The sequence below is a fragment of the Oncorhynchus kisutch genome, linkage group LG14 (genome assembly GCF_002021735.2).
Source record: "Oncorhynchus kisutch isolate 150728-3 linkage group LG14, Okis_V2, whole genome shotgun sequence".
Lineage (NCBI taxonomy): Eukaryota > Metazoa > Chordata > Actinopteri > Salmoniformes > Salmonidae > Oncorhynchus > Oncorhynchus kisutch.
Window position 1 is genome coordinate 33,778,689 of NC_034187.2, and position 26,853 is coordinate 33,805,541.

The following is a 26,853-nucleotide window of genomic DNA, read 5'->3' on the forward strand; positions in this document are numbered from 1 at the left end:
TGCAGCCCGCTGGTGTCATACTGCAGCCTAACTTGCTCTTATGAATAGGAGGCCCAGAAGTCCAGGGAGATCTCTTTAAAAGGTCTTTAATGTTTATGAGAATGCTAAATACGCTGCCGTTATAATAATGATAAGTGAGCGCCACACGTGCCTGCATGTTTTTGTTTGATAGGTATCAGCATGTATCAACCTGTATATCAGCAATGTACTACCTGTAGGTAGTAATGTAGACATATGCTACACAGTGTGCTCCTGCTGCTCCACACAGCCTTAATGATTCTGCCTCTTATTTCCCAGCATGCCTTTGGCACGGCCGTCACAGATGAGCTCCGAGAGGAGGGACCCGTGGAGAGGCTGAGGAGGCCTGGGCCTGGAGGTGTTAGTCAGCTGTTAAAACCAAAAGTTTGGTGCTGTAGGACACATGACTAATGGAAGAGTGAAATAGTATGGTCTCTGTTGATCAATCCACACGGTGAGTCCAGATGAACGTTTTGAATTCTTTGGTTTAATTCCACCCATTCACAGGAAGTGTTTGTCTCTTCTATTCTTCCTTTAGAATTATAGAACGTTTCACATGAACAATGTTCATCCACTAGGAAGCAAAGCAAGCTAGCCAATCTTCTGTGCCCCAGTAAAACGTTGGTTTTCTCTCACTCTACTTGTAGCACTGAAGAATTGTAAATTGTATTACACGTAAAGTATCTGTTCCGATCTCCAGTAGACTTCACCGATTTCAGGAAAGTCACATTATTTCAAACAGTTTTTTAAAAGTTATGCTGTATCTTTGTTCTGTCGGCTTTTCATCATGTTACTCTATTCAGCATCCATTTACATCAATTCAATGAAATGTAACGGCTGTATTGGCATGAGAAACACATGTTAACATTGCCAAAGCAAGTGAGGTAGATGATAAACTAAGTGAAATGAACAACAATAATAAACAGTAAACATTACACTTACAAAAGTTCCAAAATAATAAAGACATTTCAAATGTCATGTTATGTGCAAATAGTTAAAGTACAACATGGAAAATAAATAGACATAAATATGAGTTGTATTTACAATGGTGTTTGTTCTTCACTGGTTGCCCTTTTCTTGTGGCAACAGGTCCCAAATCTTGCTGCTGTGATGGCACACTGTGGTATTTCACCCAATAGATGTGGGAGATTATCAACATTTTGAATTCTTTGTGGATCTGTGTAATCTGAGGGAAATATGTGTCTCTAATATGGTCATACATTTGGCAGGTGAGGAAGTGCATCTCAGTTTCCACCTCATTTTGTGGGCAGTGTGCACATAGCCTGTCTTCTCTTGAGAGCCAGGTCTGCCTACGGCAGCCTTTCTCAATAGCAAGGCTATGAGTCTGTACATAGTCAAAGCTTTCCTTATGTTTGGGTCAGTCACAGTGCTCAGGTATTCTGCCACTGTTTACTCTCTGTTTAGGGCCAAATAGCATTCTAGTTTGCTCTGTTTTTTTGTTAATTCTTTCCAATGTGTCAAGTAATTATCTTTTTGTTTTCTCATCATTTGGTTGGGCCTAAATGTGTTGCTGTCCTGGGGCTCTGTGGGGTCTGTTTGGGTTTGTGAACAGAGCCCAGGACCAGCTTGCTTAGGGGACTCTTCTCCAGGTTCATCTCTCTGTAGGTGATGGCTTTGTTATAGAAGGTTTGGGAATCCCCTAGAATTTAACGGCTCTTTTTTGGATTTTGATCATTAGCGGGTGTCAGCCTAATTCTGCTCTGCATGCATTATTTGGTGTTTTACGTTGTACATATAATATATTTTTGCAGAATTCTGCATGCCGTCTCTCAATTTGGTGTTTGTCCCATTTAGAGAATTCCTGGGTGGTAAGCGAACCCCAGACCTCACAACCATAAAGGGCAATGGGTTCTATAACTGATTCAAGTATGTTTTGCCAGATCCTAATTGATATGTTACATTTATGTTCCTTTTGATGGCATAAAAGGCCCTATTAGCATTGTCTCTCAGATCATTCACAGCTTTGTGGAAGTTACCTGTGGTGCATGATATTTAGGCAGAGGTATGTATAGTTTTTTATGTGCTCTAGGGCAACGGTGTCTAGATGGAATTTGTTATTGCATTATTCGAGGTCTGACAACACCACATATTTTTTGTTATTTTGACCAGTTGTCATTTTCTGCAAATAAATGCTCTAAATGACAATATTTGGGGGGAATTTGGGAGAAATGTTGTCAGTAGTTTATAGAATAAAACACAAAAATGTTCATTTTACCCAAACAAATCCTATAAACAGTAAAAACAGTAAAAACAGTCAAAACAGATCATTTTGCAGCGGTCTCTCAATTTTTTCCAGAGCTATATATTTTTTTGCTGTTTGTTCTTTGTTATAGGACCAAAAATATTGGAGAAGTGGTTTACCCATACACCTCCATTTTGGATAGATAACTCTACGTGTTGTTGTTTGTTTAGTGTTTTTCAATTTTCCCAGAAATGATTAGAGTCTATGGATTCTTCAATTACATTGAGCTGATTTCTGACATGCTGTTCCTTCTTTTTCCGTAGTGTATTTCTGTATTATTTTAGTGATTCTCCATAGTGAAGGCGTAGGCCCAGGTTTTCTGGGTCTCCATATTTTTGGTTGGATAGGTTTCTCAATTTATTTTTTAGGCTTTTGCATTCCTCATCAAACCATTCATCATTGTTGTTAATTTTCCTCGGTTTTCTGTTTGATATTTTTAGATTGGATAGGGAAGCTGAGAGGTCAAATATAATGTTTAGGTTTTCTACTGCCAACTTTACACCTTCATTATTACAGTGAAACGTTTTGCCCAGGAAATTGTTTAAAGGGGATTGAATTTGTTGTTGCCTAAGTGTTTTTTGCTAGGTTTCCACGCTACATTCCTTCCGTCTATAGCATTTCTTAATATTATTCAGTTCCTTTGGCTTTGATGCCTCATGATTGAGTATCGCTCTGTTCAAGTAGACTGCGATTTTGCTGTGATCCGATAAGGGTGTCAGTGGGCTGACTGTTAACACTGAGAAACTCTGTGTTGAGGTCAGTGACAAAGTAGTCTACAGTACTACTGCCAAGAGATGAGCTATAAGTGTACTGACCATAGGAGTCCCCTCGAAGCCTACCATTGACTATGTACATACCCAGCGTGCGACAGAGCTGCAGGAGTTGTGACCCGTTTTTGTTGGTTATGTTATCGTAGTTGTGCCTAGGGGGGCATATGGGGGAGGGAATGCTGTCACTTCCAGGTAGTTGTTTGTCCCCCTGTGTGCTGAGGGTGTCAGGTTCTTGTCCAGTTCTGGCATTTAGCTTGCCACAGACTAGTACATGAAATTATTGATTCCCCCCTCCAGGATGGAGAAGCTGTCTTTATTAAAGTATGGGGATTCTAGTGGGGGTGATATAGGTAGCACACAGGAGGACATTTGTCTCTGTCGAGATCATTTCCTTTTGAATTTCTAGCCAAATGTAAAATGTTCCTGTTTTGATTCATTTAAGAGTGAGTTAGGTCTGCTCTATACCAAATTAGCATAGCCCCTGAGTCCCTTCCCTGTTTCACACATGGTAGTTTGGTGGACGGGACTACCAGCTCTCTGTAACCTAGAGGGCAAATCTCCTCCATACCATGTTTCTTGTAAGATGACAATGTCTGTACTTCTGATTTCTTTACTGAAGTCCAGGTTCCTGCTCTTTAGGTCAAAGGCAAATGACCTCAGGCCTTGGATATTCAAAGATGAAATAGTGAAGGCTTTATGTTCCATAAAGTGTCCAATGTTGTTAGTCGTGGGGTTTGCCCTCAGACCAGTAAGTGTGAGCAGAGCCTGCTGAGCATCTGGTACATGCCATTGGCTTGGGCTAGTGTAAGAGAGGGGGTTGGGCCTGTTTGTTTGCCCCCGGGCCAGGACGTGTGACTTTCATGTTGAGGCCCTCTTTGCGGGAGTGGGGGGCATGGGGTGGGCAGAAGGGGCATAAGTCTGATCTGAGGGGGCCTAAATGGGGTGTGGGCATGGTTGACTTGGGGGGGTGTTGATTGGTTGGGGTGGTGCTCTTGTCTGGATGTGGCTGGTGGTGCTCTTGTCTGGATGTGGCTGGTGGTGCTCTTGTCTGGATGTGGCTGGTGGTGCTCTTGTCTAGATGTGGCTGGTAGTGCTATTGTCTGGATGTGGCTGGTGGTACTGTTGTCTGGATGTAGGTCCTCTCGGCGTGGGTCCTCTATCTGTAAGTCCGGGGGGGGGGGGTCTGGGAGAGTGTCTTGATGGTCTGGTTGGGGTGTCTGTTGATCTGATGCACCTGTATGAAGTTTTGGGACTGTGGTTGAGGGCGATGTCCTTAAGGGTTCGGGCAAAGGTGGGCACTGATAACTTGTATAGGTGGACCTGGTCGTAAAGGCTGTTCAATTCCAGGGTGGAGTGGTGGGCCAGGTACAGACATTTGGTTTTGAGACACAGTCACAGGAAATACTTGCGTTTACCCGCTGTATGGTAGCAGGGTGGAAGTCTTTCGTGGTAGCAGGGTGGAGATAACCACTTGTGCGTTGGGGAAAGTAGAATAAACTTTTTCACGCAAACTTTTTCACCTATCGTGTCAGATTTTGAAAATATGCTTTACAGTGAAAGCAATCCAAGCATTTGTGTAAGTTTATCGATCACTAGACAAAACATTATGAACACCTAGCATCAAAGTAGCTTGGTCACGAAAATCAGAAAAGCAATAAAATGAATCGCTTACCTTCGATGATCTTCGGATGTTTTCACCCAGTTACACAATAAATGTTCCTTTTGTTCAATAAAGATTATTTTTATATCCAAAATACCTCCATTTGTTTGGTGAGTTATGTTCATAAATCCACAGGCAAAAAACATGTCTCACGTTTTTTATAATCAATCCTCAGGTTGTTTTTAAAATATGTAATCGATAATATATCAACCGGGACAATCGCTTTTTCAATAGGAGAGGGAGAGACAATGGCTGCCCCACTCTGTTGCGTAAGCAAAACTCATGCGAACACCCAGCTATCCACTGACGCAATATTATCTTTCTCACTCATTTTTCTAAATAAAAGCCTGAAACTATGTCTAAAGACTGTTGACACCTTGAGGAAGCAAAAGGAAAAGGAATCTGGTTGATATCCCTTTAAATGGGGCGAAGGCAGGCTATGGAACATGGAGCTTTCAAAATAGAAGCCACTTCCTGGTTTGATTTTCCTCAAGTTTTCGCCTGCAATATCAGTTCTGTTATACTCACAGACAATATTTTGACAGTTTTGGAAACTTTAGAGTGTTTTCTATTCTAATCTAATCTAATTGTATGCATATTCTAGTTTCTGGGCCTGAGAAATAGGCAGTTTAAAATGGGTACGTTTTTCATTCAAAAAAATCTAAATACTACCCCCTACACTCAACAAGTTAAGTGCTGTGGCCACCTTTTCCTGTGGTGTCCTCAGGTCGTTTGTGCCTGTGTGTATTATTATGTGGCTGGGGGATCCTAGTTGGTCCTGGAGCGCTGTATGTTCTCAGTGGGTGTGGGGGGGGGGGGGGGGGGGGGGGTTGTCAGGAGGGCTATCAGGGTGGCTAACATGGGGGATGCTCAGATGGGATGGGATCCCCTGGGCTTGGGGTTCTTCATTTGTCTGTCCTGCTGTGATGTCGAGGCTATGGTCAGGGTCTGGGGTGGACTGTTCTGCTGTGGTGTCGAGACTTTGGTCTGGGTCTGAGGTGGGCTGTTCTGCTGGCTTCTCTGCGGGGGTGGCCAGCTCTCTAATGGGTTGTTCTCTGTCACACGTCATCATTCTCACTTTCTCCTCAAGCACTTTCACCTTCTCCTCTAGTGCTCTGTTCTTCTCCTGCTCTTTCTCCTGTTGATGTTGTCTCAACGCCGTTCCTGAGTGCAGATATGTCTCTCTCCACCTCCAACTCTCTGGGTCTGGTTGAGGGGGTGTTGTTGAGCTGGACAATTTTTTGTGCTGACTGGAGTGTGTTCACCTACTGTTCCAGCTCCACCCGCCTTACCTCCAGCTGGGTGAATTTAACCTTAATTTCAATGAGTGAGTAGTACCCTGTGCTAGGAGGTTGACTTTCCGCTTGGGGTTGCTCATCTGTGGGGTTGTATAATGAAGAGGTCTGGTCTGACACGCTCGGGGTGGGGGTATCTTTCTCAAGAGAGCTCAGCAGGATAAGCTCTATTTCTTTGATTATGTGAAAGTCCAGCTGAAACTGTTTGGGGTTGTCCTGTACCATTACTGTTCCAGACTTGTACAGGTTGACATTGGCTAACTCCGAGTCCTCGTTGACTAATATCCTGAGTTTCCACCCATAGCTAACATCCTCCCTCTTAACAGAGGGGTAGTGTGTTAATATAGCACTGTGCTATGCCAGGGGATGGTCTGTGTGGAAGATTAAGTCGCTTATATTCCCATTTTTATAATAGTCAGCAAAAAGTGTCTATTGATTTTCCATAAGCAGCTTCTTTTTGTACTCTTTTCGTGCCTTATCATTTTTTGCATCCAGAGGTTACTGTATTGTAATGACCTCTGAACAGCGGGAGGGGGCTTCAAAGGCCTCTGCATTTGGGTGGGGAAGCTGTGAAACTCTCCTGCCATTGTTGGGCTCAAGGGATTTGACACCTCTCACTTCACACCTCCGTGCTAATTGAAGTTGCAGTTAGATATGTTCAGTCCTAGCAAGATTGGTAGCCTTAACTTCAAGCCTTATAAAATAAAATATATCATTGTAATATATTTTTATTATTGGCTTTAAAAGTAGCTTTAGACTGAACATTACTCACTCAGTTCCAGGTTGGATGGTGTTTTCAGGTTTCTGTTGTTTGTTTGCCAGAGCATTTGCTGTATAGCTTGGAAATAAGAATCCTCGGTAGTAGGAATCCTTCCAGGTAATTTTGTCCAAAATCAGGTTGTAGGTTTGGAGTTTTGATTTGGAGTGAAGGGCTTGTTGTGGAGGGTAGTATCCTGTATATGTCCTTGACGAAAAATACAAGTTTATCTAACTCTAAATCTATATTTTTGTAAAAACATGCTGAACAATGCGTGAACTCATCTGCTCATCTCTGTCTCACTCTCATGTCTCCTGACGTGATTGTTAGTCCCACCTCTTCTGAATAACACTGAGGCTCATTGGACCTTCCTTAGAATGTCTTGGTTCTGTTTACTGATTGGCTGGGTCAGCAAAGAGGCAATGATCCTAACCAATCCTAACCCTTACAATAAGACAACGGCATTTGTGTTCTAACAAGTTTGCAATTACATATAATGATTTTAAATGTTTCCATGACCACAGAATGTGTTAAGACATTTTAGATAGATAGAGGACAGTGATCCATCTACTGTAAACTAATCCTCCATTTGGTTACTCAATTTGCAGCCCTCTGAAGATGCTCTTGTCATGTACCATTAATAGGACCCAGAGTTTTCCCTGACCATGTCAACTGACCACAGGAAAACCTCTGGGCCCTAGTTGTATAGTCAGGTCAGGTGGAGATTTAAAAGCTTTAACTACTGAGAACTGGTCTGAAATGGTCTAGCATAAAGGCCTTCTGGATGAGACTAGCTACCTCATATATCCTGCATGTCTTTTTTAGTGTGGAGCTGTGCGGGCAAGGGAGAAAAACAAGGCACAACATCAGAGAGAATACATTAAACATTGCAGGGATCTGGACGGTTGTTTGTGTGATTCTGTTTGTCTGATGTCATCTCTGTGAACAGCACTTTATAGAAGTTGGCCTAAATTCAAATTGCAGTAAATTCCCTGAAAATGTTCACAACAATACTGAGCTATGTTTATATAGCAGAGAGAGCCATACTGTAGGCTACAGTAAACAACCAAGTCATGTCCCAACATAGAAATGAACTCAAGGAGACAGAGAGAACAGTCATCTCCACACAGAGCACATCTCTGCAGTAAAAACCCACTGGTCCTGTTAAACTCTCAGCTTCTCACCCATCCTACCCGATACCTCCTGTCTTCCTGTGTCACCACCTCCCTCTTGCCTCCTACCTCCAGCCACCCCTTGCTGCTTCAGCTCAATGTCATCCTCCCCATTGGGCTATGACATAAGCACAGTCCTGAAGCCACACACACACCATGCCCTACAACCTGGGCTAATAAGTACATCCACACACTAAGCCTGTAGGTTTCCCTCTGACGTCTCCAGCCCACCCCAGAGTGTTTGTATAAAACATTTTTACATTTTAGCAGACACTCTTATACAGATCAACATACAGTAGTGAGCGCATACATTTTCAGACTTTACTTTTCGCACTGGTTCCTCGTGGGACTCGAACCCTCAACCCTGGTTTTTCAAGTGCGATGCACTACCAACTGAGCCACACGGGAGCAGTGTAGAACATAGCTGAGGTCAGAGCCATCTGTCACAGCTGCTCTACAAAATCACCTCTCCGTCTCTCTCGCTCCACTGTCTCTATCTCTGCCACCAAAGAGCACAAACAGAACAGCAGTCTCTGGAGAAAACTGTGAAACGACCAGAGCATGGAGGAGAACAGGGTCAGGGTTCCTTCCTGTACAGAGCAGAGGGCAGGTAAGGGGAATGGTTGCTGCTAAGGTTAGCTAGACTATAATGGGAAAACTGAATTTCTGCTTCACTCTTCTCACTGGCAGATACTCTTATTGGGTACTGTGCTATCTTATGGAGATAATTCCCTGTGAAACACAGCTGATCTTTGGCAGATGTTATATCCAGAGACCTCCTCTCTATCCAAACTAGTGTTAAAGCTGGTTGAAGTGTTTGGGCGAATGTCAAATGACACCTTATTCCCTATACAGTGCACTACTTTAGGGTACTACTATTTGAGACACAGAGGTATATCTCTATCACCCTGTTCTGCTCAAATTGGTCTTAGTGACCTCGTCGTCATGAGTTGTTGAGCAAGCACCGAGTCCTGCAGCCTGACAGTGATGTAGATACAGCCAACAGATAAAAGAACTGCAGTCTGGGGCATCTGAAGATGCTCGCTTAGCACTGCTGCATTACAAATTGACTCACTGATGGAAAAAACACTGCATCATGTCATAGCTCTTAAACACTAAACCGGAGAAAGAAAGTGAGCGCAGTTGGAAACTGAGTTGAATCATAAGTTGAAGGTAAGGGGAACTGATGTTTGTGGACACTGTGTTTCCACTCTGGATTATACTGCAGTGCACAGTGGAGGTCTTCACTAGCCCAAAATGTTGGACCCGTTCCTAAATAGATAATTGACTTCCCACCCGACTGGATATTGCATAAATACATTTTCAAAAACAGAGACCCGTTGAAAATGGACCCGAGGACAGTCAGACCTGTTCCGAAAAGGACTGTGAAATACAGACCCAAACAGACCTGTGCTGGTTCGGATCCGAGAGACCAGTTCACATCCGAAAGAAGGAAGAGAGTGAGAAACACTCAACTGGGCACTTCCAGCGCTATCAATAAACAAGCGACATTGGCCAAATGATCCACAGTTAAGTGTCCTTAAAAACTGTCTACACATGTAGGATCTTAATTTGATCACTATATTCTTGCTGAGAATTTTCCTGCACGGCAGAAAGTGCTAACTTGTAGAATATTAGAGTTTTAAAAAGGCTTCTAAAGTTTGTTATTTCCACTGAGAAATGTCTGACTTTATTTGCGCTAACAAAAAATGCATCAACCCCTACAAACATGTCCATTAATTATAATGTCCACATTATAATTCACATTTCCTGTTGCCGAAGGATTATTTTCCTGCTGTAGCAAAGTGGCTCAAATTAATATCCTATATCTGTATAACAAATGACAAAACAACTATTAGTTGTGTTTCGATGTGTAGCATATTCAAAACGTTGTTCTATTGGTTTTGACCTTCCTAAAACAATAATTGTCTACCTCATGGTTCAGCTGTTGGAGATTTGAGTGCTAAATGCAGTAAGCATTGCATGCATATAGCCCTATAGACCTAGGTATTCACTGTACGATATTAATATTTAAAAAATTAATATTAAGAGAGACAAGTTTAGGCCTAGCCCTAGAGAGATTGAGAGAAAGATAGAGAAATTCCAGCGCCGTGTTCTCGACATGGATGTCTTTATACTTGTCAGATAGGCTACTAATGCTATACAAATATAGGCATACAGAATGAGGCTAATTTGTAAATGTTCAATCAGAATATTTTTTTATAAAGAATTATATTGTTAGATTAAGGGAGTAACTCTGGTAGGTCTAAAACGTTCTTCCTCACCTCAACTGTCGGACTTAGTTGGAGTGCCGGAGAGCACAGCCTTCATAGGTGTGCAGTAGCTAAGCCTAATAATAGCCGTAACACACCAGAACCTCAAAAATGTTGCTTTACTTTATAAGGGGAATATAAAAAGTAAGTCAAGTCATTGTCAAGCCATTGTCTTTAGGTTATTATATTGCAACATGAAATAAAGTTTTGCATCTTGCCCTCTTTGGTTTTTCCTCTTCATGGTTTGAGTGCGAGTAGCATAGTAGGCCTACCGATAATTGTATTATATTGCGGCAAACACAACATTACAGCTGGAACTTCATTTGGCCAACGAAAATGGCTCAACAGAATGAAGACTACGCCTATATTGCAGCTATTACCAACAAAGGTGATTGCATACCGTAGGCCTACCCAACAAACGACAGCAATAGGCTAATGCAATATCTTTTACAACAGGCCTACTTTTAACCTTAAACTAAATATGGAGCACAAAATTGAAAAGTCAGAATTTAGGACCACATTTGGGATCTGTTGAAACCGTGAAGACTAGTGCACAGTACTGACACATGGTAGTGGCAGTGCTATGCAAACCAAGAACATCACCACTGATTTCACTAAGCTTGAGCACAGCATTAGTCATGAGCTTATTATTTACAGGTTATGTCCACTCTAACGTGCACTGTACATGTACATCTTCTCCTTACAGTATAGCCCCAAGGCACTCAATAAGCTAGGAAGGATTTCCCTTCCTACATGTCATGTGTGAGTCAATAAAAAAACTTTAGACTATTACCCAGATACACACATGTCATGGTGTCATGTGTGTATCTGGATTTGGCAGGAAAATACATGAATGGGCTCCATTTGAGGTTTGCGGTAATAAAGGTTTATTGAAATGCCCTTGAGGTGGGCAAAGACCAAACTTGAGGGAAATAAACTGCACCATTGCAGTATGATCCCACCCACACAGACAGACACACATACACCTCTCCCTTGACACACCTTCCGCTTAGTAGGAGGGTGTGTATGCATCTCTCTCTCTCTCACACACACATACACGCACAAACACACACTCTCTCTCTCTAGCACACGCTCTTTCTCTCTCCCTTTTTCCTATCTCTCTCCCTCTCCTTCTCTCTTTCACACACACAAACTAACACACACACAAACGCACCCGCCCACTACCCAGGCACAGCCAGTTGGACCAAAGTCCAAAGAAGTGCCATGGCTTGACATGGTACTGTTTGCATAGAAATGCAAGAATCGCCATCGCCGACACTGCCTGATGACGTCTCCATGGCAACAGGGGGAGCAAACCCCGGGACTCAGCGTCAAACGACCAAGGACTTTCAGAGACAGAGGTTTTTCTCTTACATACAGTATAAGAAAAACATCACATATTACTGGTTAATTTCACCCAAAGTTGGTACTAAAGGAAAGGCTCTCTACTTCTCTACTCATTAATGCATACATCTCTCTGAAACACACCTGCTTTTCTGCTCTACACTTCTGTAACGGTTCTTCCGTCGAAGGAGAGGTGGACCAAAATGCTGCGTAGTTCGTGTTCAACATGTTTAATAAGAGACGATAACGTGAACACTACACAAATACAATATAACAAACGTGGCAAAACCCGAAACAGTCCTATCTGGTGCAGAGAACACAAAGACAGGAAACAACCACCCACAAACCCCAACACAAAACAAGCTACCTAAATATGGTTCCCAATCAGAGACAATGACTAACACCTGCCTCTGATTGAGAACCATATCAGGCCATACATAGAAACGGACAGACTAGACACACCTCATAGAATGCCCACCCAGCTTACGTCCTGACCAACACTAAAACAAGGAAAACACAAAAGAACTATGGTCAGAACGTGACAGTACCCCCCCCCCTCCCCACCTAAACCTATAAGGGAGGGTCTGGGTGGGCATCTGTCCGCGGTGGCGGCTCTGGCGCTGGACGTGGACCCCACTCCACCATTGTCTTTGTCCACCTCCTTAGCATCCTTTGAGTGGCGACCCTCGCCGCCGACCTTGGCCTAGGAACCCTAACAAAGGGCCCCACTGGACTGAGGAATGCCTCTGGACTGAAGGGCAGCTCCGGACTGAAAGGCAGCTCACGACTGAGAGGTAGCTCATGACCGAGAGGTAGCTCATGACCGAGGGGTAGCCCAGGACCGAGGGGTAGCTCAGGACCGAGGGGTAGCTCAGGACCAAGGGGTAGCTCAGGACTGAGAGGTAGCTCAGGACTGAGAGGTAGCTCAGGACTGAGAGATAGCTCAGGTTGGTTGACGGCTCTGGCAGCTTCTGGATAACTGACGGCTCTGGCAGCTCCTGGCTGACTGACGGCTCTGGCCGCTCCTGGCTGACTGACGGCTCTGGCCGCTCCTGGCTGACTGACTGCTCTGGCAGATCCTGGCTGAATGGCGGCTCTGGCAGATCCTGGCTGACTTAGCGGCTCTGGAAGATCCTGGCTGACTGGCGGCTCTGAAAGATCCTGGCTGACTGGCGGCTCTGGAGGATCCTGGCTGACTGGCGGCTCTAGAGGATCCTGGCTGACTGGCGGCTCTGGAGGATCCTGGCTGACCTGCGGCTCTGGCGGGTCCTGGCTGACTGGCGGCTCTGGCGGCTCCTGGCAGACTGGCGGCTCTGGCGGCTCCTGGCAGACTGGCGGCTCCTTGCAGACTGGCGGCTCTGGCGGCTCCTTGCAGACTGGCGGCTCCTTGCAGACTGGCGGCTCTGGCGGCTCCTTGCAGACTGGCGGCTCCTTGCAGACTGGCGGCTCTGGCGGCTCCTTGCAGACTGGCGGCTCTGGCGGCTCCTTGCAGACTGGCGGCTCTGGCGGCTCCTTGCAGACTGGCGGCTCTGGCGGCTCCTTGCAGACTGGCGGCTCCTTGCAGACTCCTTGCAATTTTTTTTGTTTTGGAGTCAGATAATAGATAAGATAATAGTGTCAGCATAGTTGTAGTTTTTAAAAATGGTGGGTTTGTCAATGATTTCATTTCAGTTTACAAAATGTTTTTTTCATTATTATTTTTCGTTTTCACCTGAGCTGAGCCATAAGGGAGGCTAGGCATATACCATTACCATGATAATATACTTTGGTAAAAAAATTACCATCACCAACTAATTAACTTGTAATTTTTGTAGATTAAGTGTTTGAGCTATTAATGTATCAAAATGTGTTTGTTTACAAATTAGATATGACATAGGCTATGAATATGTAGCACAACTTTGGATTTCAGCCCATCTCAAAATGTAATGGTTTGGACCGGTTGGAAGTTTTTACAAAGTGGTCTTCTCTTCTCTGCTCGCTTTGGCCATGCAGTGCACCTCGAAGAAATTGATTGCTGTCCTCGTTATGAAATGATCAACTGTACCCTCTACTGTAATATGACAATTACCATATACACTGAGTGTACAAAACATTAGGAACACCTTTCTAATATTGAGTTGCACCCCCTTTTGCCCTCAGAACAGCCTCAATTTGTCGGGTAATGGACTCTACAAGGCGTGAAAAGCATTTGAAGGGGTTAAACCAAGGCCTCATACGATTTTAAAGGGTTAATAAATTGTGTTATGATAAACTGTAAGGTCTCCTCTCAGGAGACCTCTGTGTGTGTTAACACCTGTTTTGAGTGATATGCCCTGCAGACACTATCAGAAGGTGGAAACCGCCTCATAAGCTCATACTCCTCCTGTCTGGGCCCCACTGTGACTGTCTGAGGTTCTGAGAATAAGACTGGTTTTCTGAGAACACAAGGCCACCGCAGGCCTGATGGAAACCGCCACCTAGCAGAAGATGCTTAGACTTATCTGTTGTGAAATGTCACCTTGTTATGAACCTATACCTATATAAGCTGCAGGACATCTTAGACACCTCGCAGAACCTGGGGAGAGCTGTCATATACTGTACTCTATACCAACTTCTGTCTACAATTGTATTACTAAATGATCATTTTAAATACATAAACAAAGAGTCTGTTTCCTTTCTACTACCAATATATATGTTTGATAATTATATAGAACTGATCATCTGAAATTGACCAACATGCTCCATAGGAACGTTGGCCCATGTTGACTCCAATGCTTCCCACAGTTGTGTCAGGTTGGCTGGATGTCCTTTGGGTGGTCCACTATTCTTGCTACACATGGGAAACTGTTGAGAGTGAAAAACCCAGCAGCAATTCTTGACACACTCAAAACGGTGGCCTGACATCTACTACTACCATACCCCGTTCAAAGGCACTTAAATATTTTGTCTTGTCCATTCACCCTCTGAATGGCACACACACACAATCCATGTCTCAAGGCTTAACAATCATTCTCTAACCTGTCTCCTCCCCTTCATCTACACTGATTTAAGTGAATTTAATAAGGGTGTTCAATAATAATAGTGTTCATCTGGAATCACCTGGTCAGTCTCTGTCATGGAAAGAGCAGGTGTTCAAAAAGTGCTGTACACTTTTGCTTTAAACTGACTGTTTGAAGCAAAACTACCAAAACTATTGCTGACGGTCAACCTGAGCAATCTCAATGAAATCTATTGTAAACCCCTTCCGTGGGTATAGCCTGATGATTGTTGTGTCTCTGGTAGCTTACTTTTATTCTGGTCAAACCATTTTTAACAGCGCATAGATAACAATAACCTAGCAAATGACTTAGGTTGTCACTCAAACAATAAAGCCTAATATCACGCAAGTCATTTTAGCATTTAATGCTGAAGGTGCTGCGCAGATGTGCAATGATCAGGAACAGGCCGCCTATCTCGCGTCGGCCAGCGCATGAAGCTTGGCACAGTGCGCATGTGGGTGGACTATGCTACTGATATTGCCCGAGGGTTGTTCGGCAATGGAATGCAAAATGACTTGTAGATTAATAACGGTCAACACAGTTACATGCAGTTTGACACTGAAGTAGAGGACATGTGTATCAGTGAATTGTTACATCCTTAATGTTTATGTTAGTGGAAGACATTTTAGTCTATTATCGGGGAGAGAAATATGATTGTGCATCTAGTGGAAGTTTAGAAATATGTTATTGTTGAAAAATTGAGGCTTGTGTAATAAATGAAGTGAATGTTTTAAAAATTGTTGATAGACCAGAAGTTCTAGTAGCAGGATATTGTAGTAGTAATAGTGAATGTTTTAGATAGGTAGGCCATGGGTTAGCTATAGTAAGTGGGGTCACCATTGTAGTTTGGTTAATGCATGGGTTAGTTTATTGGTTTGGGGTGAGCTGTGAGCTGTGTGGCATAGCTATCAGTTGTAAATGCTTCTCCGGTGCTATATTTTATTTGGTAGAAGATATTTCTGTTCTGATTTTAGATTTGAAAAACCAAACTAGACCAAGATTTCATACATAATACGTTTTTTTCCCCAAGCTGTTGGGAAAGTGGTCAACATGTCAGTAAGCATGTTGAGAAAGTGTAGTTGATGCGGTTACGAAAACAGCTGTATCTCTTGATTGGTAGAAGTTATTTATGATCTGATTTCAGATTTACATAGCAGAGAAGTAGCCTAAGATCTCATACCCTCTATGTTTTTATGTAACTTGTTGGGTAAGTGGTAAATGTAGCTGAATTGTGTCATAAGTCAAACATCTTATTCATGTTCATAACATCTACATAGTGTTGCTGAAATGAGGTTCCGTTTTTTGGGTCACTTTGGTAGGTGGCCCTTGGAGTACTAAGCTACTTGTGGATCAATGGAGGCTCATCAGAGGAGGAAGGGGAGGACCATCCTCCTCAATTTATTTCATAAAAATAAAAATGTTGAAACTTTAAAAAAGTTATCCTTTTTAGATAAAATTATACTAAATATAATCACGTCACCAAATATTTGATTAAAACACTATTTTGGAAAGAAGGTCTACAGTAGCCTCAACAGCACTATGTAGGGTAGCACCATGGTGTAGCCGGATGACAGCTAGCTTCCATCCTCCTCTGGGTTCATTGACTTCAGTACAAAACCTAGGAGGTTCATGGTTCTCACTCTCTTCCATAGACTTACACAGTAATTGTGACAACTGCCGGAAGACGTCCTCCAACCTATCAGAGCTCTTGCAGCAGTAACTGACATTTTAACCACCCAATCAAAGGATCAGTACTGAAAGCATAAACTATAAACTACAGCTAGCTAGCACTGCATTGTATAAAATGTGGTAAGTAGTTGACTCAAAGAGAGAGAAAGACAAAAGTTGAACAGTTTAAGAAATTATTTTCTTCCAAAATTCAGGAGAAGCAAGAGAGAAATAGAGAGATTGAAAAGAAATGTCACTTTCCCTTTCATTTACTTAGCTAGCAAATGCAGCTAGCTAGTTTACTCTACTGAAACACCCTGCTCAAACAGAGGGATGTTATGTTAATTAGCTGGCTATGATTTTCCAACACAAATCTGGAACTCTTCCAAGTCAAGGTAAGCTTTTGGTTTGATTAATTATTGCCACCCAGAGCGACCGGTGTAACTGCTTACTGATAGTACACTGTAATGGTACTGCATGATTGTAGCGGGTTTACTAACGCGTTAGTTCTATTATCTATGCTGACTATGACGTTACTTTAGCTAATATGGTGACAACGATGTAGGCTGTGTGTAGCGGTTTGGTATGGAAAGGTTTTTGCCTGGTCACATACAGCTGATGTGTTGTGCATACAATGCTATGAAAGTGAACTGTATTTACGCGTGATCAGGGATGTATTCATTCTGCCAATTCTGTTGAAAAACTTTTCTTAAATGGAAGCAAACGGAACAAAACAAAGACAAACATACCTGAATTTTTGCCAATAGAAACTCCCATTTGCAACTGTTGGACGAATGATTACACCCTATATCAGCAAGATGCAGGCAAGAGTGTGCAAGGCGGTATTGAATGTCACTGTCTACCCATGTGTCACTGTCTGTCACCTCAAATGTGTCTCTTGACCTGTGCGCACCTACGCACAGGTCAAACCCCTTCCGTGGGTATAGCCTGATGAGCGTTGTGTCTCTGGTAGCTTACTTTTATTCTGGTCAAACAATTTTTAACAGCGCATAGATAACAATAACCTAGCAAATGACTTAGGTTGTCACTCAAACAATAAAGCCTAATATCACGCAAGTCATTTTAGCATTTAATGCTGAAGGTGCTGCGCAGATGTGCAATGATCAGGAACAGGCCGCCTATCTCGCGTCGGCCAGCGCATGAAGCTTGGCACAGTGCGCATGTGGGTGGACTATGCTACTGATTTTGCCCGAGGGTTGTTCGGCAACGGTCAACACAGTTACATGCAATTTGACACTGAAGTAGAGGACATGTGTCCTCTACTTCATAGGCTAGGTTGTAGCAACCTCATGATGGGTATAGGGAAAATTAGAGTATCATGTAGTAGCCTGAACCTATTGCATATTCAATTCACTGGGTGAATGGAATATGAATGAAAGTCATCCAATACGCTGTAATAGTAAAATAAGGCCATGCTCATAAAAAGAAAAAGGTTCTCCCTCATCTTAAACGGCTCTGACCGCCACTGTTGTGGATGGACATCTGGCATGTCACAGGTCTGGCATTGTCACAGGTTGCAGTATAGAGATGCTAAGGCAAGACAAGATAGTGTTTTCTTTCCCTCTTTTCCTTTTGGGCTGAATTGAGGTTTGCCATCCCCATCAGGAACGAGTGCTGCACTAAAGAAGGAGTGTATTCAGAACCTCATTGATGCTGTCTGGCAGCGCATGTTTGCCTTTGTGTGTTCGTCACAGATGGAGTCAACTCGACTGATTGGAGTCAAAACCATTATCCCAGAAGACTACCCATAATCTGACAGCCATCAGCATCCAAATAATAACAGCTCCTGTCACACAGGGCAAACTCATATTGCTAGTAATTCGTATTTAACCATTCACACGCCCCATTGATTGTAATGTTACTCAAAGCCTTGGCCAACATGTTTTCCTGAGTGTTGGTGTGCAGTATGTACATATAAATATTACAGTTTACAGTAATGCTTATGCTAATCAGGCATAATGTACATAAATTATAACTTATGTCCCCTAGGGTATTTGCTGCTAGTTGAGTAGTCAACTGGATGAGTCCAGTGTGTGTGTGTGCACGCATGCGTGCGTGTGTTTGTGCGTGGGCGCGTGTGTGTGTGTCTCATCGGTCCAATGGATGAGGCCAGTTGAACTGTGACCATCTGGCTCATTAAACTGTGCAAATCAACACGAGAGCTGGACCCTTCAGGTCGTCTCAGCAAACACGATCATCCTTCCCCTCTCCCATCCCACAGCACAGACAGCAGCATGACTGAATGAGGGAAGCAATGCAAACAGAGATAATTCAATACATTTAATAACTACTGAACCATCTGCAATCCAGGCACCTGCCAAACCAAGTGTGAAATTATGCGAGTGGGGTCTTTTTAGTCACGTCACCGATGAAGCTTCATTCTTTGATCCTAATGAGGATCAAATGTCTAATGGCCCCTCCACTGAAATGGACCAATTCAATGAGCAATTATATTATGGTACGGGATACATATGAATTACCCTAAACAGTGTCCATAATGGTGATAATATATACATATAGTCAATGAATTGTTGTCAGTGTGATCTCAGCATTTTTATTTGAGGTATTTCCTTTGCTTATGTACTATTTTCAGTCGGCTACTGACATTACTTCCCCAGAACAGTCAACCACAATTGTAGCTCAGCATCAAACCCTGAAAATATACACTACAGTTCAAAAGTTTGGGGTCACATAGAAATGCCCTTGTTTTTGAACAGAGGCCCAGTATCAGCAGCCATCACTCCTGTGTTCCAATGGCACATTTGCTAATCCAAGTGTATCATTTTAAAAGACTAATTGATCATTAGAAAACCCTTTTGCAATTATGTTAGCACAGCTGAAAACTGTTGTTCTGATTAAAGAAGCAACAAACTGGTCTTCTTTAGACTAGTTGAGTATCTGGAGCATCAGCATTTTTGGGTTCGATTACAGGCTCAAAATGGCCAGAAACAAATAACTTTCTCCTGAAACTCGTCAGTCTATTCTTGTTCAGAGAAATGAAGGCTATTCCATGTGAGAAATTGGTTAGAGTCAGTTTGCGTTGTGAAGGGAGTAGTACACAGCGTTGTACGAGATCTTCAGTTTCTTGGCAATTTCTCGCTGCTTTTCTTTCAAAAACAAGGACATTTCTAAGTGACCCCAAACTTTTGAACGGTAGTGTATTGATATTGTATTGATGTGTAAATGTGTGTGCACAAGCATACAGTACATGTCCATGTCATGTAGTGGGAGTACTATATAAGGGAACGGGGGCATTTGTCAATGTTCACAGTGCCATAGCAAAGTACAGTAGTTTATGTCTGGAAGGCATTCACAATGACGCATGAGAAATAAGAAACATCACACACGTTTATGGTCATGTGTGGATCAACACACACATTTTTCGTAGCCGAGGGCTCAAATAAATGATCCCTCTCAACCACATCAATCAATTCCAAGTAACGCAATATGGAAACGCGCTGTTTACAGATTCAAATCCACAAACGGCACTCAAGTCGTCTGTCTTCTCTAAAAAATTAAAGTGACAGAATCATTTTCTATTTCAACAGGCGTATGTGTCACCCTAAAATGCTCAGGTTTATCCTGACAGGCCATTGAAAGGGACAACTTCAATAGAAATGTTCTGACAGACAATCCATAAGGTGATATAGTGAACCTGATTAATATTCATATGTGTAGCCTCCAGCTCAGGTAAAAAGGACGAATAGCCAGGTGACAGTGCACAACGCACACACACACACACGCGCGCACACACACACACACACACGCGCACACACACACACGCTCACGTACAGACCCCAAGATTCCGCTTAAAAATGATTGATCCGCCTGTGGACTGACTGAGCTCCTTCCCCTCGGCCGACTGCCTGCATCTGAATCCATCAGGGACTGCAGTGCATTAGGGAAACTAACAAGGATGGAAATTCAGACCGGAGAAACAGCCTTGGCATGCAGCACGATGGCTATATGTCACTTGTTTATGAGTTAGCTAGTACCTAAAGTCTAGTGTCATGCGCATGGCATGCACAACACACACACACGATTGATTCCCATTCAAAATCCTATTTTCCCGAACCCTAAACCTAATCCTAACCCTTAACCTAACCCAACCTTAAACCTAACCCTAATCCCAAACACCTAACCCTAAATCTTAAATCTAAACTTAACACCTAACCTTAACCCTAATTCTAATCCTAATTGTAACCCAAACCCTTAAACATTTAAATTTTAAATTGTAGTAATTTAGCAGATGCTCTTATACAGAGCGACTTACAGTTAGTGCATTCATCTCAAGATAGCTAGGTAGGACAACCACATATCACAGGCATAGAAAGTACATTTTTTCTCAATAAAGTAGCTATCAGTAGAATCAGAGCTAGAAGGGAGTGGGGTTTATTGCTTTGATGTTTGCAGAGAACGACAGGGTGTTGTCCTGAACAGCTACGCTCCTGAACAGCTCATCAAATGGCTATCCAGACTATTTTTCTTATCTCATACTTTTTTTTGTAGGTATTTTCTTAAATGTGCATTGTTGGTTAAGGGCTTGTAAGTAAGCCTTTCACTGTCAGGTCTACACCTGTTGTATTCGGGCATGTGACAAATAACATTTGATTTGATTTGATTTGTCCAGGGTCACAACAAGGTTCTTTGCACTCTGGGAGGGCAACACTTAGGAGTCAACCGTGATGGAGAGGTCTTTGAGCGAACAGTTCTTCCCCGGGAGGAACAACAGCTCTGTTTTGTCGAAGTTGAGCTTGAGGTGGTGGGCCGACATCCAAGTTGAGATATCTGCCAGGCACCCAGAGGTGTGTGTCGCCACCTGATTGTCAGAAGGGGGGAAAGGAGAAAAGTAGTTGAGTGTCATCCCCATAGCAATGGTAGGAGAGACCATGTGAGGATATGACGGAGCCGAGTGACTTGGTGTATTGAGAGGGCCTAGAACCGAGCCCTGAAGGACACCAGTAGTGAGAGGATGTGGTGCAGACACAGATCCTCTCCAAGTCACCTGGTAGGAGCGGCCTGCCAGGTAGGATGCAATCCAGGAGTGTGCAGAGCCTGAGACGCCCAGCCCTGAGAAGGTGGAGAGGAGGATATGATGGTTCACGGTGTAGAAGGCAGCAGAGAGATCTAGGAGGATGAGAACAGAGGATAGAGAGTCAGCTTTGGAAGTGCTGAGAGCCTCCGTGACACAGAGGACAGCAGTCTCAGTTGATTGACCCTCAGTTGATTGACCCCGTCTTGAAGCCTAACTGGTTAGGGTCACGAAGATTGTTCTGAGAGAGATAACGAGAAAGTTGATCAGAGACAGCACGCTCAAGTGTTTTGGAAAGAAAAGAAAGAAGGGATACAGGTCTATAGTTTTTGACATCAGATGAGTCGAGTGTTGGTTTCTTGAGGAGAGGAGCAACTCGGACCATTTTGAAGTCAGAGGGGACGCTGCCAGTGGTCAGGGATGAATTGAGGAGGGAACTAAGGAATGGGAGGTCTCCAGAGATGGTCTGGAGAAGGGAGGAGGAGATGGGGTCGAGCGGGCAGGTTGTCAGGCAGCCAGACTTGTCAGGCAGCCAGTCACAGGATTTCATCTGGAGAGAGAGGGGAGAAAGAGGTCAAGGCGTAGGGTAGTTTTGTGTGAGTGAGACCAGTGGTCTCAATAAGCTGAGTGAATGAGTAGCGGATTAAGGAGGGAGGAGACCTAACCCCTAAAATAGCCTTTTCCATCTGGGGAAATTTTGCTGTTTTACTATCCTTGTAAAACACACACACACGCACGCGCACACGCGCACGCACACACACACACATACACACAAACACACACACACACACACACACAGCTTTAGCCCACAACAAGTGGAGGCCCCTAGCGTTGAGGGAATGTGGCAGCTATTCAGTAGAATTTAGTGCAGTAGGGAGATCCTAGATCTGTGCCTGGAGAGGTGGTCCTCTCCCTGAAGTAGGGTTTGAAAACTTCAGGAAATGTTCAATAAATTCCTTAAATAAATTTTCCCGAAAATCCCAGGTGGAGGATTACCTGAATCAGGGTGGAATAAACAGGAAATCCGTAATCCTCCATCCAGGTTTTCTGGAAAACCTGTAAATGCATTGAAAGTTTCCGGAATTTCGCAACTCTACTCCAGGGAGAGGACCACTGCTCCAGGCACAGATCTAGGATCTCCCTACTGCACAAAATCTTAACCTTAACCATCAGCTAGGAAAATTGTGACACTGACCTTAGACTAGTGTTCAGGGGAAAACTCTCATGCTTTTGACTTTAGAGCTCCATGCATACCGATCAGTGTTTTAAAAGCATGTGCACAGGAGCCCTGACCAGGGTGAGAGGCTCTGCACTGCAGCAGTGTCTTGTAGGCTCCATGTACTGTATGAATTGTATGGTACCCAGCTGCAGTGGCTCAGTGCTCGAGAGGTGTAATTTAGTGTGAGCCAGACCACAGGGACCTTATAAATCCTCAGAATGCCAGCAGGACCCAGAGAGAGCACATCTCCCCACACATGATAGAGTGTCAGTATACTGTTACTGTAAACACACACATGTAAGCACACACACACAATTATAGAGAAATCCACTTACGCAACCTCAAAACCACCCACCCGCACTTTACTGAAACACACACAGGCAACATCCGCCCACACACATACAAATCAGTGAGAGATATTGCCTACTTTGTGAATTAAAATGCCCCCTAACCAGCACTGTCACAGAGTCTCTTCGTCATCAGCTTCTGAGCATTAGTCTACTGAGAATACTTGGGTTTCCCCCACAGAACAATACTATTTAGCTATTTTAATTGACTGCACCCCAGAATCAGTTCGTTATCAGGCAAATCCTGTTCTCTTGTCACTGCATTTTATAATTCCTGTCTCAACCACTGCCAAAATACTGCATGAGGATGTGGTGGGTATGATATGAGGATAACAAAACGGAAGCAAATAAAATCCAACTCATTCGGAGTGTGCTCAAGGACAACAACTAAAATGCGCTACACACAGATATGAGATATTGCAGAGATCTGTGGTAGGATTACTGGTCTGTTGAAGGGAGCCCCATGGTTAAGCTAACTGTATTGCTAACTGTACATAGAACTGTAGGCTACATATGGCTTAGCCATCTCTCTAAATGATCACGGCTGCCTCGTCTTCTGCCAAAAGCTGAAGCAAGCGGCTGCTACTTCCAACACGAACCTGTTTAATCATCACGCCACCTTTGCGTTAACACAACGCCAACATCACAGCAATACCAGCAGAACATCACAGACGAGATGTATTTTTCGACCTCATCAGGAAAAAATAACTAAACTCCACTCTTCTATCCGTTTCATCAGAGGAGAAAGGAGAAGAGAAGAGAGAGAACTTACCTGGCAAGGTGTCCAGAGGCAGGAGACATCAGAGAGCATGGGCTTGTCTTTCACACGATGACAGCAGAGGATCACACAGTCATGTGTGTGAGAGATGCTTCACTCTCCCTCTGAACCAGTCTCACTGATGTCAGCTCTCTTTTCTATTTCCTTCCTCCTCTTCCTTCTTTTCTTTTTCTTTTATCCGAACCCTCTGAAGAGGAGGGCAAAAAAAAGGGGAAACGGACAGCAAGATGCTCTGCTCTCCAGTGAGACTACTTCTAATCTCGACACAATCCTCTACTGCAGCACAGCACTGCACGGCAGGCACTCTCACTACCCGTTCACACAGCCCGGTGACGCACAAAACCCGGAACTGGAGCCTGAATGCGACATGGATACTTGACTGGAGTCTACGTGAACAACAGTACCTCACTGAGATGTGCTATTGGCTGGTAGAGCATTTGAGAGGGCTCCTTGTCTCAATCTCTCTTTCTCTCGCTCGCTCGCTCTCATTCTGTCTGTCTCTCTCTCTCATCCTCTCATTTAATGTGTACCTACAGTGGAGAATGGTCCTCATTGAAACACTGTTAGGATGACATCACATCATCCACTTGGTCCAAACATGGACCGCTTCACTGCTGTTATCGCCGTTTATCGCCATTGACAACAGACGTCTTTCTGGTGCGGAGTGCCATGCGGGCAGTGAGACAGATAAACTGGCTGCTCTCTCTCTCTCTCTCTCTCTCCACTCTCGCTCCCTCTGTGCATCAACATGGACTATTAACACATCCGAGTTACTCATAAGGGCTGGGCAGACGGCAGAATAAAAATAGCAACAACCTTCCTACAAGCACTGTCATTCACCATCTCACACACACTCAAACTAAATAGGCTAACTACTAAATACAAAAACAAGCCCAGCTAGTGTACAGTGTACGTGTGTAAAGCACATGTAGTAGATGGGCCTCACTCAATAATTAGTACACACTGATGGTGACGCTGTGTGGTCGTTGCTGTCTTTATTGATGCAACACATCCTCTCATCAGAGTTAGCACTTTCCTCTTCGAGAGTAGTGTGTGTCTGGAGTGAGCAGCAGGGGCAGAGGACTAGCTGTCTTATCGGACCAGGGTTTAGGGGTGTCCTGCCATGGTGGCTCAAGGTCGGCCGGCATGTCAATCCAGATCTATTGCCGGGCCAGGAGACAGCCAGCCAGCCCCAGTGCATTCTAATGACCCGGTGAGACTGGATTTATGTTCCTATCGGAAATATTCAAACTGCTTTCATACACAGGGTGGGTCAGTGGGAACACAGAGAATATTGATATCCATCAGCTTCTCATTTATAGGTAAATGATAAAGGGATGAGGATGAACAAAGAAGAGGATGAGATGTCTGGCTATATGGGCGTCATGACTTGAATTCCTTATGTAGCTGACAGCTTAAAGCCCCCGTGCAGTCTTTTTCATTTTATTTTTGAAATCATCCCTGTGTGTCTAATAAATCCCTGTGTATGTTTATTTCATGAAAATAACGCCTAATAAATTGTTCATAATTTCCATGAGACTCCTTTTGCCATTGATACGAATTGAAATATATTTACATACAAAGTCCTGATTGGCAGATAGGATCGTCTACACTCTAGAGCCTACCCCGCTTACCCAGTCATAGTAGGAGGATACATATGTAAATAAAAGGTGACTGGTCATTGGTCATGCCAATGTCATGCTGTTTTGCCAAAACCTCCATCCCACCTGAACTGGCTGAAATTCCAGGTGTTTTTTCTTCTTCAAAAAGATCTTACACTAAAAGTGAGTGTTTCAGTGTTATTTCAACCTCATATTGTGGAAATATATATTTTTTTTAACAGGAAATTATATATTTGACTGCGCTGCCCCATTAAATACAACTAACACGATCCACTAATTGAGCATATAATAAGATACCACTCTAGCAATACTGTTATACTGCAAAATATCAGACACACTCGCTCCTTCATTTTGGAATGCAAACAGCAGTATCAATGGAAGTCTTAGGCAGGGCATTCCTATGCACAGTAGCTCCCCACTGCTACAGGGATAGCCTAAATCAATAGGGAACTAGTGAAACCTTTCGCCGCAGGTAGCTATTCCACTCAAGCAGGGAAAGCTCATTCACCCAGAACAAATGGGCTTTGCTAAAATTGTAAAAAAAACTTGTGTAATCCTCTCCTCCTCCTTTACTCTCCTCTCCTCATCCACAACCACACTCTCCTTCTTTACCATGTTCTCTTCCTCCACCCTCTCCTACTCCTTAACAACCACCATATTATTCTCAACCAACTCTCCTCCCTCTCTCAGTATTCAGCACCCCACTGTTCAATTGCTCCTCTGCTGGTTGCTGTGCTGGGATGTCAGGAAGAATGGTGGCCCCAGTCCTGTACATAACAAATCTAATCTCGCACAAATATTCATCACATGGGTCACACTCCAATGCGAGGCAATCTGTGTCCCAAGAGACGAAGTCATTAGACATTACCGCCCTTCTATTCAAATTGCAAACAGAGGCAAAGGAACCCAACAGAGATATCAGGCTCCTGTATAGTTTGTCCTTGTAATGAGATTGCAGCACCAGTAACTATTAATTGCTATAATTATATCCCCCTTCCTCCTTATCATGACTGTCAAATGACTTTGCCTAAATAACTTGTGGAAAGATACTCACCTGTCCTATTGAGTTGTTGCTGATATATTCAACATTGTCAAACCCTGATCTGTTTCACCTGTCAGTCTGATTGTCTCCACCCCCCTCCAGGTGTTGCCCATCTTCCCCATTACCCCCCTGTGTATTTATACCCTTGTTGTCTGTCTGTGCCAGTTCTTCTTGTTTGTTCAAGCCCATCAGTGGTTCGTTGTGTGCCAGGCACAGCGGTTTCGTGAAAGCAGAATGGTACTGCTAAATTCCAGCAAATTAAATTATTTTCATTGAACTCTTTGGGAGGAAATCCATGTCCAATCCTACTGAAAGGAATTGAAAGCAGGACCCCCAACTCTGATAGTAAGGATGTGCAGGATTCAGCACACGTCTACATTAAATCCATCCACACTGTCCTGCAAGCTGCTATAGCACAGAGGAAGTCTGAGAGACAATGTCTGAGTCCATCAAATACACAACACAGACTCTCATTTGATATATCTGTTTCCTTCTGGGCTAATGGCTCTCTGAGTTTATCATCCCCCTTTTATCTTATTTACTGCTGAGACGCAG

The 26,853-nt window shown here is 43.5% G+C and overlaps 1 protein-coding gene across 1 annotated transcript in view; it reads right to left on the reverse strand.

Annotated features, from left to right (window-relative positions):
• LOC109903156 (disks large-associated protein 2) overlaps positions 1–24,004 on the reverse strand; it is a 156,829-nt gene extending 132,825 nt beyond the window's left edge. Inside the window, exon 1 of the mRNA XM_031788283.1 lies at positions 23,629–24,004. The gene's annotated coding sequence lies outside the window, so the exon portion shown is untranslated. The remainder of the gene's footprint in view (positions 1–23,628) is intronic.
• Between the last annotated feature and the right edge of the window lie 2,849 nt (positions 24,005–26,853).